The following is a 27,307-nucleotide window of genomic DNA, read 5'->3' as shown; positions in this document are numbered from 1 at the left end:
AAGGTCTATGCCTGCAGCTTCCCTGGGGACTAAACTTCAGAAGTTTCGTGGCACAGATGTATGAGAATGAGGATCTGTCCTCCCTGGCACAAGCCAGCTGTGTGGTCTTAGGTTACTCCCTCTCCCTCTCTGATCCTGTTTCCCCCTCTGTAAAATAGGAACTATAAACAAAATAATGGGCATGAGAGTGCTTTGGGTGGTGTAAGCTGCCTATATCTTACATGGAGGGGCATATTGTTATCACTGTGTTGATGCTGTTGGCAGGACTGATGTGACCTTGGGCCAGCCAAGAGAAAGATTCCTCTTTCTAGGAATCCCTCTCCTCCCCATGGGCTGTTGTCAACCCCAAAGGACCAGGAATGTGAAGACACCCGCCCCATCCCTGAGACCTACAGCCATAGCATATGACCTTGTCAGGTCTGGAAAGAATCATAGGTTCTAACTCCTTTTAGTGAGAAAACTAAGGGCTGGAGAGAGGAGAAGACTTGCCCAAGGCCACCCACCTCAGTGGCAGTCAGCTTTGGCCCAGGGATGCTGACTCATAGCCCACAGCTCTCCCCCACCGTCTGCTGAGAAGTGTACCTACTGCAGCCCCTCCATTCCCCACCCACCCCGAGCCCCTGTCCCCTTCCTGTGCCTGTGTGATTGACCAGCCCCCAGCCAGGGAAACCCAGGAGCAGGGCCTCTCACTGCTCAGTTCTCGGCTGCAGGAGCATTCCCTCAATGCAGCAAGTCAACATTTCTGCCTCTGAATTGGTGTGGCAGATGGCACAGCAGAACTGAGCCTCGATTTATTTTTGACTCAAAGAGGACATCACACAAGTGCATAGCAGTAGCTGATGGGGGCAGCAGGTCTGGAGCATGAAGCAGCAGAACCTACTTACTGTGGGACCCACACCGCCTGGGTTCGAATCCTGGCTTAGTCACCTTTAGCTGTGTACCCTTGGATATGTGGTCTTGACCTCTGAGAGCTTCAGTCTCCCCATTTGCAAAATAGGTCATGCCTCATCAATCTGACAGAGAAGTGGCTTCATAATGGGAGGAGATGCAGACGTGGTGGGGGCACTTTAGGGGCTGGTTTCTATCTCTGGAAAGGGAAAGTGGGAGAAGGGAGGAGTCCCTGGCAGGTCCCAAGTTGGGGTCTGGAGAGGAGCTCTCCAAGGGCCCGTCCCTCCATGCCACCACGTAGGGACTAGTGGCTTCAGCTGTGTGGAGAGGATGGCAGTTAGGCCAGAGCCACACAAAGCCCAGAGAACCGGCCACTTCCTCTATTCCTAGTGGGTGACCCTGGAAAGAGGGGCCAGGTGGGGTGTGCCCAGGGAAGGAGGATTGGGCTGAGGTGGGCAAGGGGGCACACTGAGAGTGACTTCAGTCAGGAGGCTGGAAGCTGGGAAGGACAGGTGTGGTGAGGAGTGTCTGAGGCCTCTTTCCTCCTCTTGCTCCCTGGTGGATTCAGGCTGGAAAGGGCTTATCAGGCACTAAACTCCAGCCTCAGGGGACAGTTGGATAATCATTTGAAGGGAAGGGTTGGTGAGGGTGCTGGGGGGTGGGCAAGCTGGTCTTCTTGCATTAATATGCTGTGTGCCAACATGTTTCCCTACATGCATGCTTACTATAGATGAAAGGGAAATAGAGACATTTTATAGAAGAACCAAAACACTTGGCCCCACCAATGTTGACATTTGGGGAATACGGTATCTCTTATTATTATGTCTTTCAATGCTATATCTTTTTTTCTATCCTATAAACAATATATTCCTCATTGGGGTCACGAAAATTAAGATGCTAATTTGTTTCAGCTCTATACATTTTTCACTCGAGGTTATTCAGAAAATTCCCTAGGTCATTAAAAATTGTTTGAAAACATGATATTCCATCCTGTGATGGTGGCTCAGTAATTTACTTAGCAAATCCCCTACAAATAGACATTAAGATTGGGCCCAAGTTATTGCTATGATTTAAAAAGAAAAACACTGTGATGAACATTTTTTTTTCAATTAATTTCTTTAAATTCAAATTAATTAACAACAGTGTAGTATTGGTTTCAGGAGTATAATCTAGTGATTCATCACTTACATATAACACCCAGTGCTCATCCCAACAAGTGTCCTTCTTAATGCCCATCACCCATTTAGCCCTTCCCCCACCCACCTCCCCTCGGCAACCCTCAGTTTATTCTCTGTATTTAAAAGTCTCTTATGATTTGTCTCCCTCACTGTTTTTATCTTATTTTTCCTTCCCTTTCCCTTTGTTCATCTGTTGTATTTCTTAAATCCCACATATGAGTGAAATCATATGATATTTGTCTTTCTCTGCCTTATTTTGCTTAGTATAATATATTCTAGTTCCATCCACGTTGTTGCAAATGGCAAGATTTCATTCCTTTTGATCGCTGAGTAGTATTCCATATTGTGTGTGTGTGTGTGTGTGTGTGTGTGTGTGTGTGTGTGTGTGTGTGTATACACATCACATCTTCTTTATCCAGTCATCAGTTGTTGGCATTTGGGCTCTTTCCATAGTTTGGCTATTGTTTTTTTTTTTTTAACGTTTATTTATTTTTGAGACAGAGAGAGACAGAGCATGAATGGGGGAGGGGCAGAGAGAGAGGGAGACACAGAATCGGAAGCAGGCTCCAGGCTCTGAGCCATCAGCCCAGAGCCCGATGCGGGGCTCAAACCCACGGACCGCGAGATCCTGACCTGAGCTGAAGTCGGACGCTTAACCAACTGAGCCACCCAGGCGCCCCCATAGTTTAGTTATTGTTGATAGCGCTGCTATAAACATTGGGGTGCATGTGCCCCTTCAAATCAGCATTTTTGTATCCTTTGGATAAATACTTAGTAGTGCAATTGCTGGGCCATGGGGTAGCTCTATTTTTAATTTTTTGAGGAACCTCCATACTGTTTCCCAGAGTGGCTACACCAGTATGCATTCCCATCAGCAGTGCAAAAGGATTCCCCTTTTTCCGTATCCTTGCCAATGTCTGTTGTTGCTTGGGTTGTTAATTTTAGCCATTCTGACAGGTGTGAGGTGGTATCTCATTGTGGTTTTGAATTGTATTTCCTTGATGGTGAGTGATATTGAGCATCTTTTCATGTGTCTGTTAGTGTGATGAACATCTTTGTGACTGAAATGTTTGCATTTTTAGTTATTTCCATTAGAATAGGTTCCTAAGAAGCAAAATTACCAGGTCAGAAACTTAACATTTCCTCCTTTTTTATGTCCTTTAAAATTATATTTGATACATGCAAAAGAAATTATTTGCGTATATTCATTTAATAATACAAGGTATAGCATGGACCCACCACCCAACCCAAGAACTAGAATGTCACTAGTAATTTGCCTATTCCTGGATGAGTGTCCCGATCCCAACCCCATGCCTCCCCCAGAAGAAATGATCATCCTGTGTTTATCATTTCCTTGCCTTTCTTCCTCTATAGACCTTTTTTTTTAGAGCAGTTTTAGGTTCACAGCAAAATTGAGCAGAAAATACAGAGAATCCCCATGCTTTTTCTTTTCAAACATTTTTATCTCATATGTGTATGCTCACAACACCTATTGTTTAGTTTTGCTTTTGTTTTTAGTTCTTTTAGATGGCATCACACAGTACGTAACCTTCTGAGACTTGCTTCTTTCTGGCAACATTATGTCTCTTAGACTCATCAGTGTGCAGCTGGAGTTCATGCATTCTTATTGCTGTATAATATTCCCTGGCATGAAGGTATCACCATCTGTTGATTCACTCTCCTGCCAGTGGACATGTGGGTTGTTTCCTGGGTTCAGCTCTTGCAAACAATGTTGCTGGGAATATTCTTGGCCATGGTGCTATTCACCTAGAAAAGGAACATGGTGGAAAAACACGTTTGGGAGAGGGATGGAGTCAAGTGGGGCATGCATAAGCTGGACAGGTCATCGCTGATTTGATGTTGAAGGAGGGCGGCAAAGAAGAACATCTCATGGGTTTGGCTGAACTAGAATGTGCCATTTCTTGAGCTTAGTTGCCACACTCAGCAATCTTGCACTCATGAACATAAGCAGGACCCTCTCCCATGCCTGCCTTCAAGGAGGCGAAATCACCATTTGTGAAGAGAGAAGTTTTCTGGGTGCCCTTAAATCTGAGCATCTCTAAGTGCCAGACATCTACCTCTCATGGTACCTAAGAGGATACTAGGTGGGTTGAAATAACAGCCCATCACCTGATGGGAAAATTCAGTTCTCCATCAGTCTTCCAGGTCACATCAAGACAAAAGATTCTATTTGGAACTAGTATATCCCCACCTAAACGTTGGCTAAACTGTGAGCAGAGAGACTTTGGGCTCGGGGCCTTCAGGCAACAGTTGGTTCCACTAAACATAAGGACATCCTGTGCATTTCTTTCCTCTGGTCAATTGTTATTTGTGGGGAATGGCACTGATTTTCCACTGATGACAGTGACAGAAGTTTTCTTTTTTTGTTATTAATGTTTTTTATTTATTTTTGATAGAGAGAGTGTGCAAGTGGGGGAAGGGCAGAGAAAGAGGGGGACAGAGGATCCAAAGCAGACTCCATGCTGACAGTAGTGAGCTTGATGTGGGGCTCAAACCCATGAACCATGAGATCATGACCTGAGTCGAAGTTTGTTGCTCACCTGACTGAGCCACCCAGGCACTCCTGACAAAAGTTTCTTTTTAAAATAAATGTGTTTGAGTTTTAATCAAGAAACTCATGAAGAAAAAAAAAACTCCTAAGATTAATTAAAGGACAGATAGGAACCATCTTGACAGTCATATTCAACTGATACAGGTTTGGGAAATGCTGACCTCAGTCAACCATTCTCAAACTTTCTGTTTCAGGACCTTTACACTCAAAAATGATTGAGATCCTCAATGAGTTTTGCCATTTACCATGTCAGAAGTGAAACTAAGTGAAACTAAGATTTTAATACTTATTAATGCATTTTAAAAGAACAGTAATAAGCTCATTATGATAACATATACAACATATTTTGTGAAAAATAACTATTTTCCAAAACAAAAAAAAATTAGTGAGAAGAGTAATGTTGTTTTATATTTTTGCGAATCTCTTTAATGACTTAATTGAAGACAGCTGGATTCTCATCTGCTTCTGCATTCAGTCTGTTTTCATGTGATGTTTTCAGTTAATGTATATGAAGAAATTCCAGCCTCACAGAGATAGGCTTTTGGGAAAAGGAAGGGTATTTTAATAGCCTTTTCAGACAATTGTAGATATTCTTCTTTGATACTACACCCAAACTTCACAAGTGATAGTGTATTTATTTGCTAGGGCTGCTATAACAAAATACCACAGACTGAGGAGCTTAAACAGCAGGAATGTATTTTCTTACAGTTCTGGAGGCCAGAAGTCCAAGATCAAGGCATCAGTAGGGTTGGGTGTCTTTGCAGGACTCTCTCCTCAGACTCTTCTCTCTGTGTCCTCCCATGGTCTTTCCTCCATACGCACACATCCCTGGTGTCTCTTTGTGTGTCCACATTTCCTCTACTTATAAGAACACCTGTCATATTCCAGTAGGGCCCACCCTAATGGCCTCATTTTAATTTAATTGACTCTTTAAAAGCCCTGTCTCCAAATACAGTCATATTCTGAGGTCCTGGGGTGTTAGGACTGCACCATATGAATTCTGAAGAGACCATAACTAATAGCATCTTAAAAATTAGTTGCCACGAAGAATCTAAAGCCATGTTAATGAACTTATCCACCTTCACATTGAAATCCATTTTTTTCCCTCTCACACGGTGATGAATGTTTACCCATTCCTGCTTTTGTAACGTTATGCATTGGTATTCAGAAAATATTGGCTCGTTGAGTTATGCAGATCTTTCAAATATTTGCACATTTTGTTATAAAATATTTCCTAAAAATCGCATTTGTTATTCTACTCCTGACCTCATCAGAAACATCTTTGTCTTTGGGAAGCTGTCAGACTCATGATGACAGAGACAGTTTTCCAAAATTCCAGTGTTTGCTCTGAAAGCTCAAACGTCATCATTGGCAACAAGTTACTGTCCGTTGTTGTCCTTGAAGTGATAGGCTCACTTTGTTCATTTTTGAGAAAATGTCTGCCAAGTACTCAAGTCTGAATAACCAACATTTGTCAGTTCTTTTATGCAAAAACGGCATTTCATGAAAACGGAGGCTAATTCAGCTTGCAACTCAAACAATCACACAACAGCTTTGCCTCTAATACCTGTTACACTTCACGGTACAGCAGTAATGCTCAATGAATGCTTTGCCTTTTCTGCTCCCAATGATTAATAAAACTCATCATGATTACTGCTTCACCCAAGACGTTCCCAAGTGAACCTGGCATTCTTCACCACAACTGTGTGGTGATGAAGAATACAGTGACTGCTGGGACAATCTGATTTGTCTCCCTCGATTCACCATTGCTTTTGCAGCAGCAGTGGAAATATCAACACAGTGAAGGTGGCAATAACATCCTACTGTTACTAGGGAAATAGTTTTGACTTTTCAGACCCTCTGCAATGGTCTTGGGACCCTCTCGGAGGCATGTGGGCCACACTATGAGAACTGCACCCTAGAGAAAAATGCAGAGAATATTTGGGGCCAGATAGTGCAGAGCCTCAAAAATGACCTGAGTGCCAAAGTCATAAGAGCTGGATATGATCCCAGCTCTGCCAGTGTGGAACTAAACGGCCTTGGGTAAGTCACCACCCTCTGGAAGCCAGAGACTTCACACATGAAGAGTGGTAGGTGCTTCCTGCCCCCAACCCCAGGGTTGAGGAGGAGAGGAAATAAGGCCCAGATGTGAGAGCCTCTTGTAAATGGTAAAGCATAGCCCAGGCAGGAGGAACCAGCAGCAGTGGGGAATAAGGCAAAGTTATGTACTTTCACATCCTAGCTTAAGCCACTTATGATTGACAACACTGCCTGGATCCCTGTATTCCCCTGAAGAGACCTAAGAAGGCTAGGCCTAGTGGCCCTGAAAGAGATGCCCAACTGGATCAGTGTCTTTGGGGTTCTGCTCTAAGTTACCCACCACCACATCTACGAGTTTGAAAGGAAAAGGCCTCCTAAAAGCCCAGAGCTCCTCTTGTCTCCTACTAGACAGATAGATACTCACCTGAGTCAAGTAGAAATCTAGAACCCCATGGGAAGTATCAAGCATGTCAGGAATTCTGATTTGATCTGCTTATCAGTGTTAAGAAGATAGAGGTGATTCTTGAAAACTCAAGCGAACTGAGAAGCACTTGTTGAGAGGGTTTCAGGTGGGATTCTGCCTCCAGGAAGATAGAATTTTCTTTTTCCTATTTGTCTCACTAAATGCGACTAAAATCCCTGGACATTATATATAAAACAAACACTAGAAAACTATGGGGAGAGGAAGTTAAGATGGCAGAGCAGCATGGAGACACTCAGCTTGTCTCATCCCTGAAATGCAGCTAGATCAGCATCAAATCATTTTGCAGAACTAGGAAATTGAGGATTAAAACAACAATCTGCATAACTTGAGCCACAGAACTCAGCAGGTACACAGTGTGGAGAGGTGAACTGGGGGAGAGAAAAGCTGTGGAGGGTAGGGAGCTGGTTTTGTGGAAAGAAGACAGAGGGGGAGAGTGCAGGACAACACTCCCCCAAAAGTAGCTGGAGAGAGAGAGAACAAATGAAAACACTTGCAGGGGACTGAACAAGAAATCTGTTCTCCAAAACCACTGACAGAAAGAAAGGAGAGGGTTTCAATGCTACCAGGACTCTATAAACAGTGGAGCACAAAGTCTGAAGTTCTGGAGTTCAGTGCCTGGTGGTGCTTTGGTGGGGAAGTAGGGTGAATCTCCAAGAACAGGCAGAGGGGTCTGAGGGGTCCATGTGCACATGGAGAGAAGCAGTTCCCCTGCTTGGAGTGCCTTTGGTAGAGGCCATACGGCCTCCCAACAGGCAAAGGTTCTAGCAAACCCTGGAGAGCAGCCACAATTTGCTGGTATTGGGAGAAAGTCACCAGAGTACAGTGAAACCTGTATATTGTGATTCATAATCTCTGAACCTCTGCCACTGTTTGATCAAATGAACGTTTTCTGGGGCAAGCTGGCACCCGCCTATTGCTCAGCAAGACCCCCCCCCCCCCCGCCCCACATAATCAGTATGGGCCAAGCTGTGGGGGTCTCTGAAAACTGAGGATTTGAAACACAAACCCATCTGAGATAAAACTTTGAAAGGAGGTGCCCCCTGGCAGGCAGACGGCTTAGACATGGACAGGATAGCAGTGGGGAATGGATGGAGGTCTGAGACAAAGGAAGGGTGCTTGATTGCGGGTTGGTGAGAGTGTGAAGTTCCTGTGCCAAAGACTAGAGACCTGGGTGAAGCCATTTCCACCTCTCCTGTGCACATGCATGCTCTCTGATCCACTCCAGTAAGCGAAGCTGTGCCATATAGTAGATAATGGAGCCACTACACCAAGCCCCGCCCCACTGCACCCTCCAAGCATATCAGCTAGAAAATTAGCACAAGTCACTCCACCTGCTTTGTGTACAGACTTTAGAGTAGTTCATATTTTCAGTTCTAGGGGAAATTGGATGTAACTTCCTTCGGGTTTCATTCTGTTTGCTGTTTCATTTATTAGTTCATTCTGTTGCTTCTGTTTTTGTTTAAATTGTTTATTTCCCCTGTATTTTCTTTTCCTTGGATATAGAAAAAGAAATTTTTATTTGTATTTTTTTAATTTTAATTTTTTTCTTATTTTTACTTTATTTTTATTTTTAAAATTTTTTATTCTATTTCATTTTATTTAATTCATTTTATTCTGTTTTATATTATATATTTTTTTAATTTTTAAATTTTTTCTTACATTTTTTCTTTTCTTTCTTTTCTTTCCCTTTTTTCTCCATTCTCCAAGCTTCTTTCAACAAGCAGACCAAAACACACCTAGGATCTAGGTTCTTTTATTTGATTTTTTTATTTTTAATTTTAATTTTTTATTTCATTAATTTTTTTCTTCCTCCAAAATGATAAAATGAAGGAATTAACCCCAAATAAATATCAGGAAGCAATGACAGCCAGGGGCTTAATCAACACAGATATAAGCAAGATGTCTGAACTAGAATTTAGAACCTTGGTAATAAGAATACTAGCTGGGGTTGAAAAAAAGGCCTAGAATCTCTTTCTATGGAGATAAAAGAAGTAAAATATAGACAGAACGAAATTAAAAATGCTATAACTGAGATGCAATCTCAAATGGTGCCACAATAGCAAGGATGGATGAAGCAGAGCAGCGAATCAGTGATATAGAAGATGAAATTATGGAGAATAATGAAGAAAAAAAAGGGAAACAAAGGCAAAAGAGCATGATACAGGTATTAGAGATCTCAGTGGCTTATTAAAAATGAATAACATCTGAATCATAGGAGTCCCAAAACATGCAGAGAGAGAAAAGGGGGCAGAAGGTTTATGTGAGAAAATTATAGTGGAAAACTTTCCTAATCTGGGGAAGGACACAGACATCAAAATCCAAGAAGCACAGAGAACTCCCATTAGATTCAATAAAAACCGACCACCACCAAGGCATATCATAGTCAGATTCACAAAACACACAGACAAGGAAAGAATTGTGGAAGCAGCAAGGGGAAAAAAATTCCTTAACCTGTAAGGGAAAAAAGATAAGGTTTGCCGTAGACCTATCCACAGAAACTTGGCAGGCCAGAAAGGAGTGGCAGGATATGTTCAACATGCTGAATCAGAAAAATATGCAGCTAAGAATTCTTTATCCAGCAAGGCTGTCTTTCAAAATAGGAGAAATAAAGAGTTTCCCCAGACAAACAAAAACTAAAGGACTTCATGATCACTAAACCAGTCCTGCAAGAAATTTTAAGGGGGGTCCGTTGGAGAAATGATGAATCAGTACAAAAAAGATCAAAAGCAACAAGGATTAGAAAGGGCTAGAAAACATCACCATAAACACCAACTCTACAGGCAGCACAAAGGCACTAAATTCATATCTTTCAGTACTCACTCTAAATGTCAATGGACTAACTGCTCCAATCAAAAGATACAGGGTATCTGAATGGATAAGAAAACAAGACCCATCTATATGGCTGCTTGCAAGAGACCCATTTTAGACCTAAAGACACCTTCAGATTGAAAGTAAGGGGATGGAGAACCATCTATCTATCATGCTAATGGTCATCAAGTATGGCTAGCTGGAGTAGCCATACTTATATCAGACAAACTAGATTTTAAAATAAAGAGTGTAACAAGAGATGAAGAAGGGCATTATATCATAATTAAGGGGGTCTGTCCACAAAAAAGACCTAACAATTGTAAATATTTACACCTCCAATGTGGAAGCACCCAAATATATAAATCAATCACAAATATAAAGAAACTCATTGATAATAATACCACAATAGTAGGGAACTTCAACACCCAACTCACAACAATGGACAGATCATCTAAGCAGAAAATCAACAAGGAATCAATGACTTCGAGTGACACACTGGACTGGATGGATTTAACAGGTATATTCAGAACATTTCATCCTAAAGCAGCAGAATACATTCTTCTTGAGTGCACATGGAACATTATCCAGAATAGATCACATACTGGGACACAAATCAGCCCTCAACAAGTACAGAAAGATTGAGATCATACCTTGCATATTTTCAGACCACAATACTATGAAACTCGAAATCAGCCACAAGAAAAAATTTAGAAAGACCATAAGCACTTGGAGATTAAAGAACATCCTACTAAAGAATGAATGGGTTAACCAAGAAATTAAAGAGGAAATTGAAAAGTACACGAAAACCAATGAAAATGAAAACACCAGAGCACAAAACCTCTGGGATGCATCAAAGGCGGTCATAAGAAGGAAGAATATAACAATCCAGGCCTTTCTAAAGAAGGAAGAAAGGTCTCAAATACACAACCTCACCTTACACCTAAAAGGGTTGGAAAAAGACCAGCAAATAAAGCCTAAAACCAGCAGAAGTGAAATAATAAAGATTAGAGCAAAAACCAATGATATTAATTAAAAAAAAAAACAGATCAGTGAAACCAGGAGTTGGTTCTTTGAAAGAATTAACAAAATTGATAAATCTCTAACCAGATTGATAAAACAGAAAAAGGAAAGGATCCAAATAAATAAAATCAAGAATGAAAGGGGAGAGATCACAATCAATACCACAGAAATGCAAACAATAGTAAGAGACTATAATTAGCAATACATGCCAACAAATTGGGCAATCTGGATGAAATGGACAAATTCCTAGAAACATATAAACTACTAAAACTGAAACAGGAAGAAATAGATAATTTGAACAGACCCACTACCAGTGAAGAAATTAAATCAGTAATCAAAAACCTCCCAAAAAACAAGAGTCCTGGGCTACATGGCTTTTCAGGGAAATTCTACCAGATATTTAAAGAAGAGTTAACACCTATTCTTTTGAATCTGTTCCAAAAAATAGAAATGGAAGGAAAACTTCCAACTCATTCTACAAGGCCAGCATTACCTTGATTCCAAAACCAGACAAAGACCCCAGAAAAAAGAGAACTGCAGACCAATTTCCCTGATGAACATGGATGCAAAATTTCTCAAAAAGATATTAGCAAACCAGATCCAACAATACATTAAAAGAATTATTCACCATGATCACATGGGATTTATTCCTGGGATGCAGGGCTTGTTCAATATCTGCAAATCAATCAATGTGATACATCGCGGTAATAAAATAAAGCATAAGAACCACATGATCCTCTCAATAGATGCAGAAAAGGCCTTTGAGAAAATAAACCCAAGAATGTAGGAAAAGAAGGATCATTTCTCAAGATCATAAAGGCCATATATAAAAGATCCTCCACTAATATCATCCTCTATGGGGAAAAACTGAGAGCTTTCCCTCTAAGGTCAGGAACATGACAAAGATGTCCACTCTCACCACTCTTATTCAACATAGTTTTGGAAGTCCTAGCCTCAGCCACTAGACAACCCAAAGAAATAAAAGGCATCCAAATTGGCAGGGAGGAAGTCAAACTTTTCACCCTTCACAGATGACATGATACTCTGTGTGGAAAACCCAAAAGACTCCACCAAAAACCTGCTAGAACTGATCCATGAATTCAGCAAACTCGCATGATATAAAATCAATGTACAGATATCCATTTCATTTCTATACACCAATAATGAAGCAGCAGAAAGAGAAATCAAGAATCTATCCCAGTTACAGTTGCACCAAAAACCATAAAATACCTAGGAATAAACCTAACCAAAGAAGTGAAAAATCTATATGCTGAAAACTATAGAAAGTTTATGAAAGAAATTGAAGAAGACACACAAAAAAATGGAAAAACATCCTATGTTCATGGATAAGAAGAACAAATATTGTTAAAATGTCAATACTACCCAAAACAATCTACATTTTCAATCCCTATCAAAATAGCACTAGCATTCTTCACAGAGTTAGGACAAACAATCCTAAAATGTGTAGGAAGCCAGAAAACACCCTGAATAGCCAAAGCAATCCTTAAAAAGAAAACCAAACTAGAGGCATCACAGTCCTGGACTTCAAGCTGTATTACAAAGCTGTAATCATTAAGACAGTATGGGGCTGGCACAAAAACAGACACATAGATCATTGGAACAGAATAGAGAACCCAGAAATAGACCCATAAACATGGCCAACTAATCTTTGACAAAGCAGGAAAGAATGTCCAATGGAAAAAAAGACAGTCTCTTCAGTAAATGGTGTTGGGAAAATTTGACAGCGACATGCAGAGGAATTAACTTGGACCACTTTCTTACACTATACACAAAAATGAACTCAAAATAGATAAAAGAGCTAAACATAAGAAAGGAAGCCATCAAAATCCTAGAGGAGAAAACCAGCAACAACCTCCTTGACTCTGACTGCAGCAACTTTTTACTTGACATATCTCCAGAGGCAAAGGAAACAAAAGCAAAAATGAACTATTGGGACCTCATCAGTATAAAAAGTTCTGCTCATCAAAGAAACAGTCAGCAAAACTAAAAGGCAACCGACAGAATGGGAGAAGATATTTGCAAATGATATATCAGATAAAGGGTCAGTATCCAAAATCTGTAAAGAACTTATCCACATCAACACCCAAAAAACAAATAATCCAGTGTAGAAATGGGCATAAGACATGAATAGACAGTTTCCAAAGAAGACGTACAGATGGCTAACAGACACATGAAAAGTTGCCCAACATCACTCATCATTAGGGAAATACAAATGGAAACCACAATGAGATACCACCTCACAACTGTGAGGCTAAAATTAACAACTCAGGCAACAACAGATGTTGGTGAGGATGTGGAGAAAGAAGACCCCTTTTGCACTGCTGATGGGAAAGCAAACTGTGCCGCCACTCTGGAAAACAGTATGGAGGTTCCTCAAAAAATTAAAAATAGAACTGCCCTATGACCCAGGAATTGCACTACTAGGTTTTTATCCAAAGGATACAGAAGTGCTGTTTTGAAGGGGCACATGCACCCCAGTGTTTATAGCAGCATTATCAACAATAGCCAAAGTATGAAAAGAGCCCAAATGTCTTTTGACTGATGAATGGATAAAGATGTGGTGTGTGTGTGTGTGTGTGTGTGTGTGTATACAATGGAATATATTTACATATATTCCATTATATAATATATATATATATATGTGTGTGTGTGTGTGTGTGTGTGTGTGTGTAATAGAATATTACTCAGCCATCACAAAGAATGAAATCTTGCCATTTGCAACAATGTGGATGGAACTAGAGTGTATTATGGTAAGCGAAATAAGTCAGAGAAAGACAAATATATAATTTCACTCATATGTGGAATTAAAGATACAAAACAGATGAACATAAGGGAAGGGAAGCAAAAATAATACAAAAACAGAGACAAACCATAAGAGACTCTTAAATACAGAGAACAAACTGCGGGTTGCTGGAGGGGTGTTGGGTGGGGGGATGGGCTAAATGGGGGAGGGGGGTTAAGGAGGACACTTGTTAGGATGAGCACTGGGTGTTATATGTAAGTGATAAATCACTAAATTCTATTCTTGAAATCATTATTACACTATATGGTAACTAACTTGGATTTAAATTTTTAAAAAAGATGAAAAATAAAATAAAACTTTCCATAAGTTAAAAAAGAAAAGAAAAGAGAAAACTCTGAAAGACAGAGAAAGGACAAGCCTGCAAGGGACCTGAGGACCCAAGAAACAACACAGTAGTGAGTTTGTAGTGGTGGTGGTTTTTCCTCATATATCACAGCATTGGAGAAAGAAGCCAGAGATGAGAAAATGCCAATAGGTAGTTGAGGGGTAGGGAGAAGCCTGTTATCTCTAGCTAAAGAACAAGGAAGGGGACAGCCTAGCAAAACTGACACTTTTAGAAAAAAACTGCTGTACTCCAGCCAAACACCATAGAAAACATTTATGGCCCTATATGCAGCAGCAGTGATCCTGTGCAGAGACTAGACTTTTAACTTCATCAGACTATGAGGCAACCCCAAGTCCCACACTGGGTGGTGTCAGAGAATGCCAAGTAGGGAGCCAGGGCTTTTTTTCCCCACCAGGTGGTAATAAGACCTCACCTCCAGCCCCCAGGGTACCAGTGGAGACCACACTGGGAACAGTAACAAGTCATTCCTACTCCTCCTAGCCAGGGAAGTATCAGTCAGGGCCTAATTGGGAGCTGTCATTCCCAAACCTCCTTCTTTTGCTGGTGCTGTGTCATGGAAGCCTGCTGAAACAAAGGTTTAAATAAGATCCAAGGCCCATAACCTCATATCCCAAATCCCCACATTTCAATTAAAATTCCCCAATGCCAAGAACTAATTCATTCAGTCTTAAACTGAATGAAAAAAAAGGCAATCAGCAGATGCCAACATTGAGATGGCAAAAATGTTGGAATTATCTGACCAAGATTTTAAAGTAATCATCGTAAAAAATGCTTCAAGGAACAGTTATGAACACACTTGAAACTGATGAGGAAAAAAAAGAAAAAGAAAGTCCCGGCAAAGAAATAGAAGACTTAGAGAAGAGCCAAAAGGAAATATTAGAACAGAAAAATATGATAACTGATATTAAAAGAAAAAAAAAACCTCAATGGATGTGCTTAACAGCAGACTAAAGGGGACAAAGGAAGGAATCGTTGAACTGGAATATAGAACAAAAGAAACTGTCTATCTGAATAACATATTAAGCTTAAAAAAATAAAGCCAGGGAGCCTGGGTGGCTCAGTTGGTTAAGCATCTGACTCTGGCTCAGATCATGACCTCACGGCTTGTGGGTTTGAGCCCCGCGTCAGGCTCTCTGCTGACAGCTCAGAGCCTGGAGCCTGCTTCAGATTCTATCTCCCTCTCTCTTTCTGCCCCGCCCCTGCTCATGCTCTGTCTCTCTGTCTCTCAAAAATAAATAAACATTTAAAAAAAGAAAAATAAAGCCTGAGAGACCTGTGGGACTGTAACAAAAGTTCTAATGTTTATGTCATTGAACTCCTAGGAGATGAGAAAAGGAGTGGGGCTGAAAAAGTACATGAAGAAAAAAATCACTGGCAACTCCCCAGATCTGGTAAAAACAAAACAAAACAAAACAAAAATGTCATAAACTTACTGACTCATGAAGCTAAGAAAACTCCAAAGAAGATAAACCCAAAGAAATGTACATCAAGACTCAAAATAGTAAACTTCTGAAAACTTAAAAAATGTGAAAGCAATGGAAAGAAAATGACAACTCACTGATAGTGGGGAAACAATTTGAAGGACAGTGGATTTCTCATTAGAAACCCTAGAGGCCAGAAGGAAGTGGTACAACAGTTTTCAAATGCTGAAAGGAAAGAACTGTCAACTGAGAACCCTATTACCAGGAAAACTATCCCTCAGACATGAAGGGGAATCGAGATCTTAGATGAAAGGAAACTGAGAATTTGTTGCCAGAAGATCAGCCCTAAAATAACAGAAAGGAGTTCTCCAGACAGAAAGGAAACAATTTTTTTAGAAAGGAATCTTAGAACACCTGGAAGGAAAAAAGAATATGATAAGCAAAAATATTGCTAAATGCAATACACATTCTTTCTCCTCTTGAGCTTTCTAAATTATGTTTGGTGGCTAAAGCAAAAACTACAACACTTATAGATGTGGTTGTGTTTGTAGAAAGACAAACAGAAAATAAAAAATAAAAGGATAGACTTAAAATTTAACATATCAATAATTACATTAAATTATTAATGTAATAGACCTAATAGTTGCATGGGAGAATTTTACCAAATGTTTAAAAAATTAACACCAATTCTACGCAATGTCTCCCATTAAATAGAAGCAGAGGGAACACTTTCAGTTCAATGTATGAGGCTAGTATTACCCTGATATCAAAACCAGACAACAGCATAAAAAAATGAAACTATAAGCCAACCTCCCTCATGAATACAGATGTGAAAAATCCTTCACAAAATATTAGCAATGAGAATTCAGTAATACATAAAAATAATTATGCTTCAGGACCAACTAGGGTTTATTCAAGAATGCAAGGTTGCTTTAACATTTAAAAATCAGCTAATATAATCCACCATGTTAATGGGCTGAAGAAGAAAAATCACATGATCATATGCATCAATGCAGGAAGCATTTGATAAAATTCATTACTCATTCATGATATAATGCTTAGAAAAATATGAATAGAGAACTTCCTCAACTTGATGAAGAATACTGACAAAAACCTACAGTTAACATTATACTTAATGATGAAAGACTGAATGCTATCTCCTAAAACTGGGAACAAAACAAGGATGTCAGCTCTCACCACTTGCCTTCAAATAGTGCTGGGCAGTCTAGTCAGTGCAGTAAGACAAGACAAGAAAAGGCATGCAGATTGGAAAGGAAGAAACAAAATTGTCCCTATGTAAAGATAACGTCATGGTCTAGATTAAAAAACTCCGAAGGAATCTACCAAAGCAAGGAGGCAAACAAACAAAACAAAACAAAAACCCTGCTGGAACTAATAACCAAGTTCAGGAAGGTCACAGGATATAAAATAAACATACCAAAACATTGTTGTATGTCTGTATACTAGCAAAGAACATGTGGGCACCAAAATTAAAAATACAAGGCCGTTTATAATCACACACAAAAAATATAGGTGTAAATTTAACAAAACATGCACAAGACTTATATTCTGAAGACTACAAGATACTGATGAGAAAAATCAAAGAAGATCTAAATGAATGAAGTGGCCCTAGTATGTTCATGGATCGGAAGACTCAAGATAATAAAGATGTCAATTCTGTGCAGTTCCTATCAAAATCCCAGCAAAATTTTTGTAAATGTGAAAAAGATTATTCTAAAAATTATGTGGAAAGGCAAGGGAGCTAGAACAGCTGAAGCTGTTTTGAAAAAGAAGAATAAAATGAGAAGAATCATCCTACTTCATTTCGAGACTTATCTAGAAACGAAGGCTGTGTGGTGTTGACAGAAGGATGACACATGGATTAATGGAATGGAACAGAGGATCCAGAAATAGACCCACACAACTGACTAATATTTGACAAAGGTACAAAAGCAATTCAATGAAAGAAAGGTAATAACCTTTTCAACAAATAATGCTGAAGCAAATTGGACATCCATAGGCAAACAAGAGCAACAACAAAAAATCTAAGTCTCACATGTTACACAAAAATTGGCTCAAATGGATCATAGACTTAACAAACAAAATTTAAAACCGCAAAACTTTTAGAAGAAAAGTTAGGAAAATAATTCACATTAGACTTAATCCCAAAAATATCCATAAAAAATAAAAAGTAGATACAGTGATCAAAAAGAATGAAATCTTGCCATTTGCAACATTGTGGATGGAACTAAATGTATTATGCTAAGCAAAATAAGTCTATCAGAGAAAGACAAATATTTGATTTCACTTATATGTGAATTTTAAGAAACACAACAGGTGAACATAGGGAAAGGGAAAGAAAAAATAATATAAAAACAGAGAGGGAGGCAAACCATAAGAGACTCTTAAATATAGAGAACAAACTGAGGGTTGCTGGAGGGGAGGTAGGAGGGATGATGGGCTAAATGTGCAATGGGCATTAAGGAGGGCACTTGTTGGGATGAGCACTGGGTGTTATATGTAAGTGATGAAACACTAAATTCTATTCCTGAAACTAGTACTACACTATATGTTAACTAACTTGAATCGTAATTAAATACATAGGTAGATGATAGATAGATAAAAAGATAAAGTTATCTTTACCAAAATTAAAAGCTTTTGTACTACAAAACACTTTGTCAAGAGGAAGAAAAACAAGCTACAAGCTGGGAGAAAGTATTTGCAAACCATGGAATCTGACAAAGTACTAGTAGCTGACATAAATTTTAAAACTCTCAAAATTCCACTGTTAAACATATGTAACAATCCAACCCCAAAAATGGGCAAAAGTCACGAAGGGACATTTCTCCAAAGATGTGCAGATAGATGGCAAATACACACATGAAAATATGTTCAACATCATTAGCCAATAAAGAAATACAAGTTAAAACCACAATGAGATATTTTACACCTATCAGAATGGCAAAAATAAAAAATCATACCAAATGTTGAGCAGGATGCAGAAAAATTAGATCATTCATAGGTGGGTGAGAATATCAATTGGTACATAGCCATTCTTGAAAAACAGTTTGGACGTTTCTTTTATTTTTTAAGTTTATTTATTTATTTTGGATGGGGGGAAGGCTGGGCAGAGAGGAAGAGAGAATCCCAAGCAGGTTCTACGTGCACACTGTCAGTGCAAAGCCTGACACAGGGCTCGGCTCAGTCTCACAGTGAAATTATGACCTGAGCCAAAACCAAGAGTCAGATGCTTCATCAACTCAGCAACCCAGGCTCCCTTGGCATTTCTTTTAAATTTTTTTTAACGTTTTTATTTATTTTTGAGACAGAGAGACAGAGCATGAACGGGAGAGGGTCAGAGAGAGGGAGACACAGAATCTGAAACAGACTCCAGGCTCTGAGCTGTCAGCACAGAGCCCGATGTGGGGCTCAAACTCACGGACCGCAAAGTCATGACCTGAGCCAAAGTCCGACGCTTAACCGACTGAGGCACCCAGGCGCCCCTGGGCATTTCTTTTAAACACACATGTGCGCACACACACACACACACACACACACACACACACAACTAAATATGCAACTACCCCACAACCCAATTGCACTCTTGGGCATTTATCCCAAATAAATGAAAATTTATGTTCACACAAAAACCCTGTACACAAATGTTTATAGTAGCTTTACTCATTATAGCCAAAAACTGGTAATAACCCAGATCTCCTTTAGTAGATGAATGGATAAACTGTGGTCCATCCACATCATGGAATTCTACTCAGCAATAAAAAAGAGTGAACTATTGATATGCACAACAACCTGAGGAATCTCCAGAGAATTAGGCTGAGTGAAGAAAGCCAATCTCCAAAGGTCACATATTGTGTGATTCCATTTATAGAACATCATTGAAAGATCAATATTATAGAGATGAGCACAGAATCATGATTTCCAGGAGTTAGGGATGAAGGCAGGGAGGGAACGGATGTGACTATAAAGGAGGGGCCCAAGGAAGCCATGCTGGTAGAACAGATGTGTATCTAGATTGTGGTGGGGCTTACATAAAACTACAAAGTGATACTATTGCATAGACCTACACACACACACACACACACACACACACACACACACACACACACACACAAGTACATGTAACCTTGGTGAAATTTGAATTAGCTCCAGGGACTGTACTAATGTCACGTGCCTCGTTTTGCCAGAGCACTAAGCGTGAGATGTTGACTCAGGTCAGCTGGGGGAAGGTGCATGAGAGCTCATCGTGGTACAAGATGCTAGCACTGGGGTCAGCCAGAGGAAGGTTCCCTGCACCTCCCTGTGCTGTGAGATGCTAGCACTGGGGTCAGCTGGGGGAATGAGCACTGGACCTCCCTATACATTTCTTTAAAGCTTGCTTTGAATGGACAGTTATCTCAAAATAGAAAGTTACAAATGAATAAATGGATAGATAGGTACAGAAAGGGAACCTGATACAGGAGAGACATTTAGCTCTCTTCTGCTATTTATTAAACACATCTACAAGCGAAGGCATTTACACATATTATACTTCCGTTACTCCTCTCAAAACTCCTGAATAATAGGTATTAGTATTTCTGTCCTGCAGATGGAGAAGCAGACTCAGAAACATAAAGCCTCTTGCTCCAAGGCCTCTGTGCACACCCCTGCCCACTCTGTCCCACTCCTTCTGCCCTTGAAGGCCGCACCAGCCAGCAGATGAAATACCCCATCTGACACCCTGCTGGGAATGGACTTGCTCCCCTAAGAGGGCCTGAGGCCTGGGAGGTCTTGACGGGCAAGTCAGGGGGTGGGTCCCCATATGGCGAGGTCAGCTCCTGGGAGGTATTTGGGGAACTGAGCCACTCCTGCTTCTCCTCTGTCTCCATCTACCCCTGACGCAGGCCCTCACCCAGTGCTGGCCCCTAGGTCCCACTTCACTGCACTGTTCCCTTCCTATTCTTTCCTGACTGGCTCCCCATCGGGTCACCCACCCCTAACCAATGCCATCTCCCCTTTTCCAGAGCTGAACTTCATCACCCAGTCCCCAGAGCCAGCAAGACATGGGCCCCATTTCCTGAATCCTGGCGCCTTTCATTTAACCAGAAGACGCAGAGGGGTAAGTTGGAGATGGGTTTGGCTGGGGTGGGAGTGGGATAGATGTGGAAGAGGGCACTGTTGGGGGGCTGCTAAATGGAGGGTCAGCTGAGCAAGAAAGCAGAGTTTGATGGCAGCTCCCTTCCCTCTGCAACCTCAGAGAAGACACATGAATTATTTATGCACCATTGTTTTGGTTTGGGAAAACTGCCCCACATCCCTTTTGCATTTAAATAGGGATTATGGCCTAGAAGTTGGAGAAGGAAGGCAGCATCACTTGTCATCCTGAGCTGAGTCTCACCCTTATATGTAAAATGGGGGACAATGGCAGCATCTCCCTCTTGTGAAGTCCAAGCAAAGATGACCCATGTAAGGTGCTTAGCAGAATTGCTGGAACCTAGTAGGTGCTCAATAACTGCTTGCAGAATGGACAGACACGCTAGGTGCCTAATGTGTGTTCGTTAAATGGGGCGGCCCTCTCTCTGGTGTCACAATCCCACTCAACCTTCTGGGGCCAGCCCATCTGGCAGTTCTGTAAGATTTCTCCTGCTCCTCACTGGGAAGCATGTCTTTCTCTGTATTCCTGAAGCCCATTCTTTGGGGCTCTGTTATTGCCTTGCTCAGTCCACCTTGCATTAATACACCTGTGAACCTCAAAGCCCAGGCCTGCACCCCCACCCCCCACCCCCATGTCAGAAACCAGAGTTCATGCAGCTCATCTTTCGGCATCAGACCCAACTTACCTTCAGAAAGACCGTCCTCTGAGCCAGAGCTGAGTCAGCGTCTCACCTGACCTTCCCATGCGGTGTTGTTAGTCCTTTCACAGATGGGAAGACTGACCCAAAGAGAAGTAACCTCCCAGACAGGAGCAGGGGGAACCACGATGTGCCTCCAAGATTCTGCGCTCAATGCCTACTACCCCACTCTGCCTGGGCTGAGGGAGAGGAATACCTCTGGACAGAACTGGGGAGGGAGCAGACAGTCAGACTGGCCACGCACCTCTGTCCCCCGCCTCACAGATCACTCAGGCTTCTGGCTTTGCTGAAGTTTTGTTTCTCGCCCCAGCACTCCGGGGCTAACCAGATTGTTTCCAAACATGTTACATAATTGCTCACATATTTATTTATGCCATCTCTTGAATATTAAACGATTGATAATATGGAACAGAAACATGGGTGTTTAAACCCAGCAGCTTTTGACAAGCGTGGGTGGGGAAGCAGGTTGAAGAGAGCCATCTCTGAGCCATTTATGGGAGGAGAAGGTGACATTCCCCGCCCCGCCCCTCTTCATTTCCCAAGATGACTTGAAAGGCTTCCCAGGCCCATGGTTGACAATTGCCTAGCAGAGTTTTCACTGTGGGGTTTAGCTGCTTTTATTACATAATGAAAAAGATGCATTATCATTTCCTAAAGGATGCCTAAAGCCAGAGCCTGACCACCTGTTTGCTTATTCTTGAGTGTTTATTGAGCACCCTTTGTGTGCAGTCACTGTTAGGCTTTTATTCACCCCAGGGTGCCCTCAAGAGTGAAACAAACAAGACCCCTGTCCTCATGGTACTGACACTCCAGTGGACAGGTGACCAAATAAATAGCATCAGAGCATAACAAGCATTGTGAACGGAACAAAGCGGGTGGCAGGGTGGCATTGGCCGGCAGTCCCCTGAGGAGGGGACATTTGACTGGAGGTTTCCATGGAGGAAGCAGCCAGCCATGCAGAGGTCCAGGGTTGGGGAAGAGTGAGGAGGACAGCAGGCTGGAGGGGTCTGCATGGAGTAGTGACAAAGCTATTGGAGGGTTCTAGTGATGTGGTGCATGTTTGGGAAACATTCCTCTGCAGCTTGGAGAGGGCTTGGGGGGCTGGGGGGCTGGGTCTGAATGGGGGATGGTCAAGGAGAATCCAGGGAAGACAGAGGTGGGGCTGCCCTGGTCCTGAACCTGACCTTCCAGCCTCCAGAGGGGAGTCCAGGATGATTGTGAGTTTCTCCCAGGGCAGCTATGGAGGCTTGGCCTGACCCAACAGGAATCCCAATAACTCTGGCATCAGTGACAACAGTATGTAGGATTTACTCAGCACCTAGAGGGAATCAGCCCCTTATCCTCACCCATCAACCTGTGACATATGTACTTTTATTATCCCCATGTTACAGAAAAAGATACCAAGGCACAGAGTGGTTAAGCAAAATGCCCGTAGTCATCCAGTGAGTAAGTAGCAAGGTGGGGATTTGAACCTAGTCAGTCTGACTCCACACATGAGGCCCTCAATCCATGTTGGCGGAATGAATTAATAACGGTAATAGCAATCACTTTTTATAATAAGGTAGGCACGACAACTATCCCCATTTTACAAAATGAGAAACTGAAGGACAGAGTGTTGTATCACTTACCCTAGCTGGGATTCGAACCTGGGAGGTCTGGCAGAATTTCCATGTCAGAGCAATGTATGAGGCTGTTGTCACTAACCCCAGTTTACAAAGCAACTCATGCCTCCTTCAGATGTGGACAGTAATTCCCATCTGCTGGCAGTGCTGAGGGCAGGGGGGAGGGGACAACACATGGGAAAGTGCCCCATAAGAGGTGAAAACCTATGCAAATGAGGGTTCGAGAGTACTTGAGGATTTTTCAACACCTTATCCTTGTAGGGAGTTGGGACATTTCCTTCCATCCTGTTTTCCTCAAGGAGAGAATGGAGACAAACCTGGGCCCTCCCCGTGGCCAGACTGCCCCAGGGTCTGAAATACAGGCCACAGATCAAAAAAAAAAAAAAAAAAAAAAAGGCACCCAAACCTCTAAAAGCAGCTTGTGAACTCTGGGAAGCTCTTTCCACACGGGTCCTGTCTGGGGAGGTGACATGGCTCCTGGCTGCCTGGCCCACCTCCACTAGTTTCAGGTCCCAGCTATGCAATCTTGGTCAAGTTGTTGACATACTCTCCCAACTCAGTTTTATATTCTTTAAAATGGGAGCAAGAAGGGGCGCCTGGGTGGCTCAGTCAGTTAAGCATCCGACTTCAACTCAGGTCATGATCTCATGGTTTGTGAGTTTGAGCCCTGCATTGGGCTCTGTGCTGACAGCTCAGATCCGGGAGCTTCTTCAGATTCTGTGTCTCACTCTCTCTCTCTCTCTCTCTGCCCCTCCCCCTCTCGCACTCTGTGTCTCTCTCTCAAAAATAAATAAACATTAAAAAATAATAATTTAAAATGGGAGTAAGAAGCCATATTGGAAAGATTAAGTGGGGGAGGAAATCTGAAATGTCCAGCACTGCTTGGGATATTAACAGTGCTCAGCAGGTTTCTGTTCTCCTGGTGGTCCCCAGTGAGAACAGGTGCCTCAAATGGTGAGGACCCCAGGCCCCTTTCTTCTGGGACCATGTCAGACTCTCAACTGCACAAGCCCTGGGAACAGAAAGTTTGCTCTCTGTAGTAGTTTACCAGGGCTGCCGTTAACAACCCCAGTTTGCACCACAAACTGAGTAGCTTGAAGACACAGATACTTATTGTCTCACATTCTGGAAGCTGGAAGTCTGACACCAAGGTGTCAGCTGGGTTGATTCCTCCCAAGCCCCTTGAAGGAAGATCTGTTCCTAGCTGCTGGTGGTTTAGTGGCAATCTTTGGCATTCCTTGGCTTGTGGGTGCATTACCCTGATCCTCCCCCCCCACCTTTCGTATCATCTTCTATGCTTTTGTGTGTTTCCAGATTTCTCCTGTTGATAAGGACACCAGTCATGTTGGATCAGAGCCCACCCTAATGACCTCATCTTAACTTGCTTGCCTCCATAAAGATCCTGTTTCCAAATAAGGTCACGTTCACAGTTACTGGGAGTTAGAACTCCAAAGTACCTCTGAGAGGAAAGGCCCAATTCAACCCTTAACGCTATCATCATTGTTTGAAGTGGATTCTGGAAGGGCCGTCAGTGCATTCATGACATTTCTTAAATAGACTCAAAGAATATTTTACATCGTTTTCCAAAAGGGCAACATCCTTCTCAAAATCACTGACTCCTCAGCTTGCAGGAGCTTCCCATTAACTCTTGGCCTTAACAAACCTTAGCGTGGGTCTCCTGGGCCAGCCATCATCTAACATGAAGAGCAAGCAGACTTGAACCCAAGCTTTCTGTCAGCTCTGACTGTGCTGAACTCAGGGAACTCGGGAAGCCAGAGTCCTAGCCTTCGAGGCGGTCACAGGGGAGGGCCACGGGACAGGCAGGCATGCAGCTGGCTGCTATTATTGGACAGGTACGTGCCAGGGGCCAGAGGGCCTTTCCTAGCAATGATCTTCAGCGGGGAGGGAAAAGGCTTCTTTCCCAGACTGTTTCTTGTCTTTGTCTCCTTGAAGGGAAAATGCCCTTCCTGAGTGCTCTGAGAGCACCAAGAAACCCCACTAGCTCTTCGTGCAATCAGATAACTAATCAGTCACTCACCTTTCATTCTGGGATGAGACCCACTCCTGAGTCTGTGTTACACAGGAAGTCCCAAGTGCAGAGGCACCCAAGCCCGCCACCCCGTGGCATCCCCAGCTCACCCAGGGTCCCTGAAGAGGTCAGAGGTCAGTGGTAGACCCCCCACCCCCTTCTTGACAGATCCTCATCTTTAAAATCAGCTCTCCCACCCAAATATCGCTTGAATGGAGAGCCAACAATCTACATTTCTGATGCCACAGTGACAACTGGGGAGGATGTGCTCTGATCTGGTTGGAGTGGGCCCGACTGGGCACAAGCATGCCTCGGTGTTGGGTTTAAATCCCAATGCCGCCAGTCCAAGCTCTGTGATTCTAGGTAAATCTTGCCACATTTCCAGTCTCAGTTCCCTCATGTGCAAGGGGCGGGGGGGGGGGGGGGGGGGGGGGGCAGTTCCTACCACACAAGTGAGGGATGTCTGGAAAGGACCTCATGTGGTGCTGGGCAACCAGCCAGCATTCTCCGGCTTCTGTCTTCGGGCCTCAGCTTCCTCCCCTGCAGACAAGGTGTGGGACCAGGTGGGTTCTGGCCACAGCTCATATGGCTCTTGAGAGCAGTCTCCAGGGAGCCCAGCGACCGGCTGGGCAGAGAGAGCCCCCCATGCCCACAGGCCTGCTCTGCCAGGAGCTCACCGTGTGACCTGGTACGACTGCCTCCTGCCCTGCATAGGCCTAGTGGTTCCGGGTGACAGTGGCGAGGTGTCAGAAGCCTCTGACTTAGTGCAGCCATCCAGAGGTCTGAGTTTGTGCCTCACCAGGTGCCATAAATTCTCTTCTTACCCTACACATCTGGAAGTCTCTGAGACCCACCCAGGGTTGCAGAGCCTGGAGCTGAGGCTGCCAAATCAGATGCTCCCCGCCCCATGTCCGGGTAACCAAGGCCTCTCCGACGCACTGGAGGCAAAAGCGTCTTCACAGGGACAGCTGTCAATACTTAGCACAGGCCATGTCTCCTAGTTGGCCCCCGCCGATGCCTGTCAAGATGACTGTATTAATGGATCGGCTCACCCAGACTGCAGAGGGCAGGGCCTGGGGCCGGAGGCAGTGGGGGGAGGTAAATGTCCCAGAGCCACTGTACTTCCAGAGAGAAGCTGAATAGAAGTGCTTCACGGAAACCACCAGAGCACTAGTGGCGGGCTTGTGGGCACCCGTGGTCAGGAAGGCTGGGGATGGGCTGCGCTCAAGTCTGTCTTCCCGTGTACTTCCTGTTGCAGGATAGGGTCTGCCCCCAGGCCTTGCCATGATGCTGCTGGGGTTTGCAGTGTCTCTGGGGGGTGTTCTGCGTATTGAACTGCACCCAAGTGAGGACGAAACAAAAACATTTGTAGGGGGTAGAGTGGGCGCGTGGTGTGGTGGAGAGGGCACGAACTCTGGGTTCAAATCGGGTCCTGCTGGGCAAGTGGCCTCCCTTCTCTGGTCCTCGGTTGGCTCTCCTGGAAATAAACCAGCAGCCATATTGCAGGGGTGGTTGGGAGGATGGAAGGTGCCCTTGCAGGCCACATGCCCAATCTACAAGCTGGTCGTAAGGCAGGACTTGCCCCCTCTTCCTGGGCCCCTAGCGTCATGTGGATAGGCCAGGTGTCCAACCTCCGATGGCAAGAGCAGAAGCCTCTGGGCCTCCTCTACATGCCCTCCTCTGGGCTGTTCCCTTCACTTGGTCTTTCTTCCGTGGGTACTGGCAGTTGTGCTGGCAGAAGCCCTGTGCTCAGACCGGGAGAGACCAGATGGGGCCACTCATTGATGGGCCTCAGTTTTCCCCATCAGTACACTGGGCACAGCATCCCTTGCCTCAGGGGCTGCCTTGAGAGTTACTCAGGCAACCAATACACAAGGGCCTGAGAGGTAATTGCTCAAAACTGTTTCTGGATCCAATGGGATGAAAGGCTACTGGGGTCCCAGGTGTCACTGAGCTCCCTCAGGCCCGGGTCTCAGGTTTGGCCTGCCTGAGTCAGTAGGAGAAGTGAGAAGGGGTCTGCCTTCCCTCCACTGGGCCAAGAATAAATAAAATACGTTGGATCTTATTGTTAGAAGGAACTGAGGAACTCTTCAGCAACTTCACCCAATGATAGAAGCTTTCCCCTGATTCCTTGACTAGTAACTTTTAGATTTTTTCCTGGTTCCTTCCAGGGACAGGGGCCTCACTCCCTGTTATGTGGCAAAGAGCAGAGATGGCACACAGTTC

The 27,307-nt window shown here is 43.1% G+C and overlaps 1 protein-coding gene across 13 annotated transcripts in view; it reads left to right on the top strand.

The window, feature by feature from the left end:
• The window catches only part of ATP2B2 (ATPase plasma membrane Ca2+ transporting 2), a 387,749-nt gene that overhangs the window by 161,216 nt on the left and 199,226 nt on the right, over nucleotides 1–27,307 (top strand). For all 13 annotated transcript variants that reach the window (XM_045051952.1, XM_023250012.2, XM_023250013.2 and 10 more), the window contains one exon: nucleotides 20,603–20,697. The gene's annotated coding sequence lies outside the window, so the exon portion shown is untranslated. The remainder of the gene's footprint in view (nucleotides 1–20,602; nucleotides 20,698–27,307) is intronic.

The sequence above is a fragment of the Felis catus genome, chromosome A2 (genome assembly GCF_018350175.1).
Source record: "Felis catus isolate Fca126 chromosome A2, F.catus_Fca126_mat1.0, whole genome shotgun sequence".
In the NCBI taxonomy this organism is placed as follows: Eukaryota; Metazoa; Chordata; class Mammalia; order Carnivora; family Felidae; genus Felis; species Felis catus.
The sequence above is the reverse complement of the archived record's forward strand: the minus strand, read 5'-3'. Positions and strand labels throughout refer to the sequence as shown.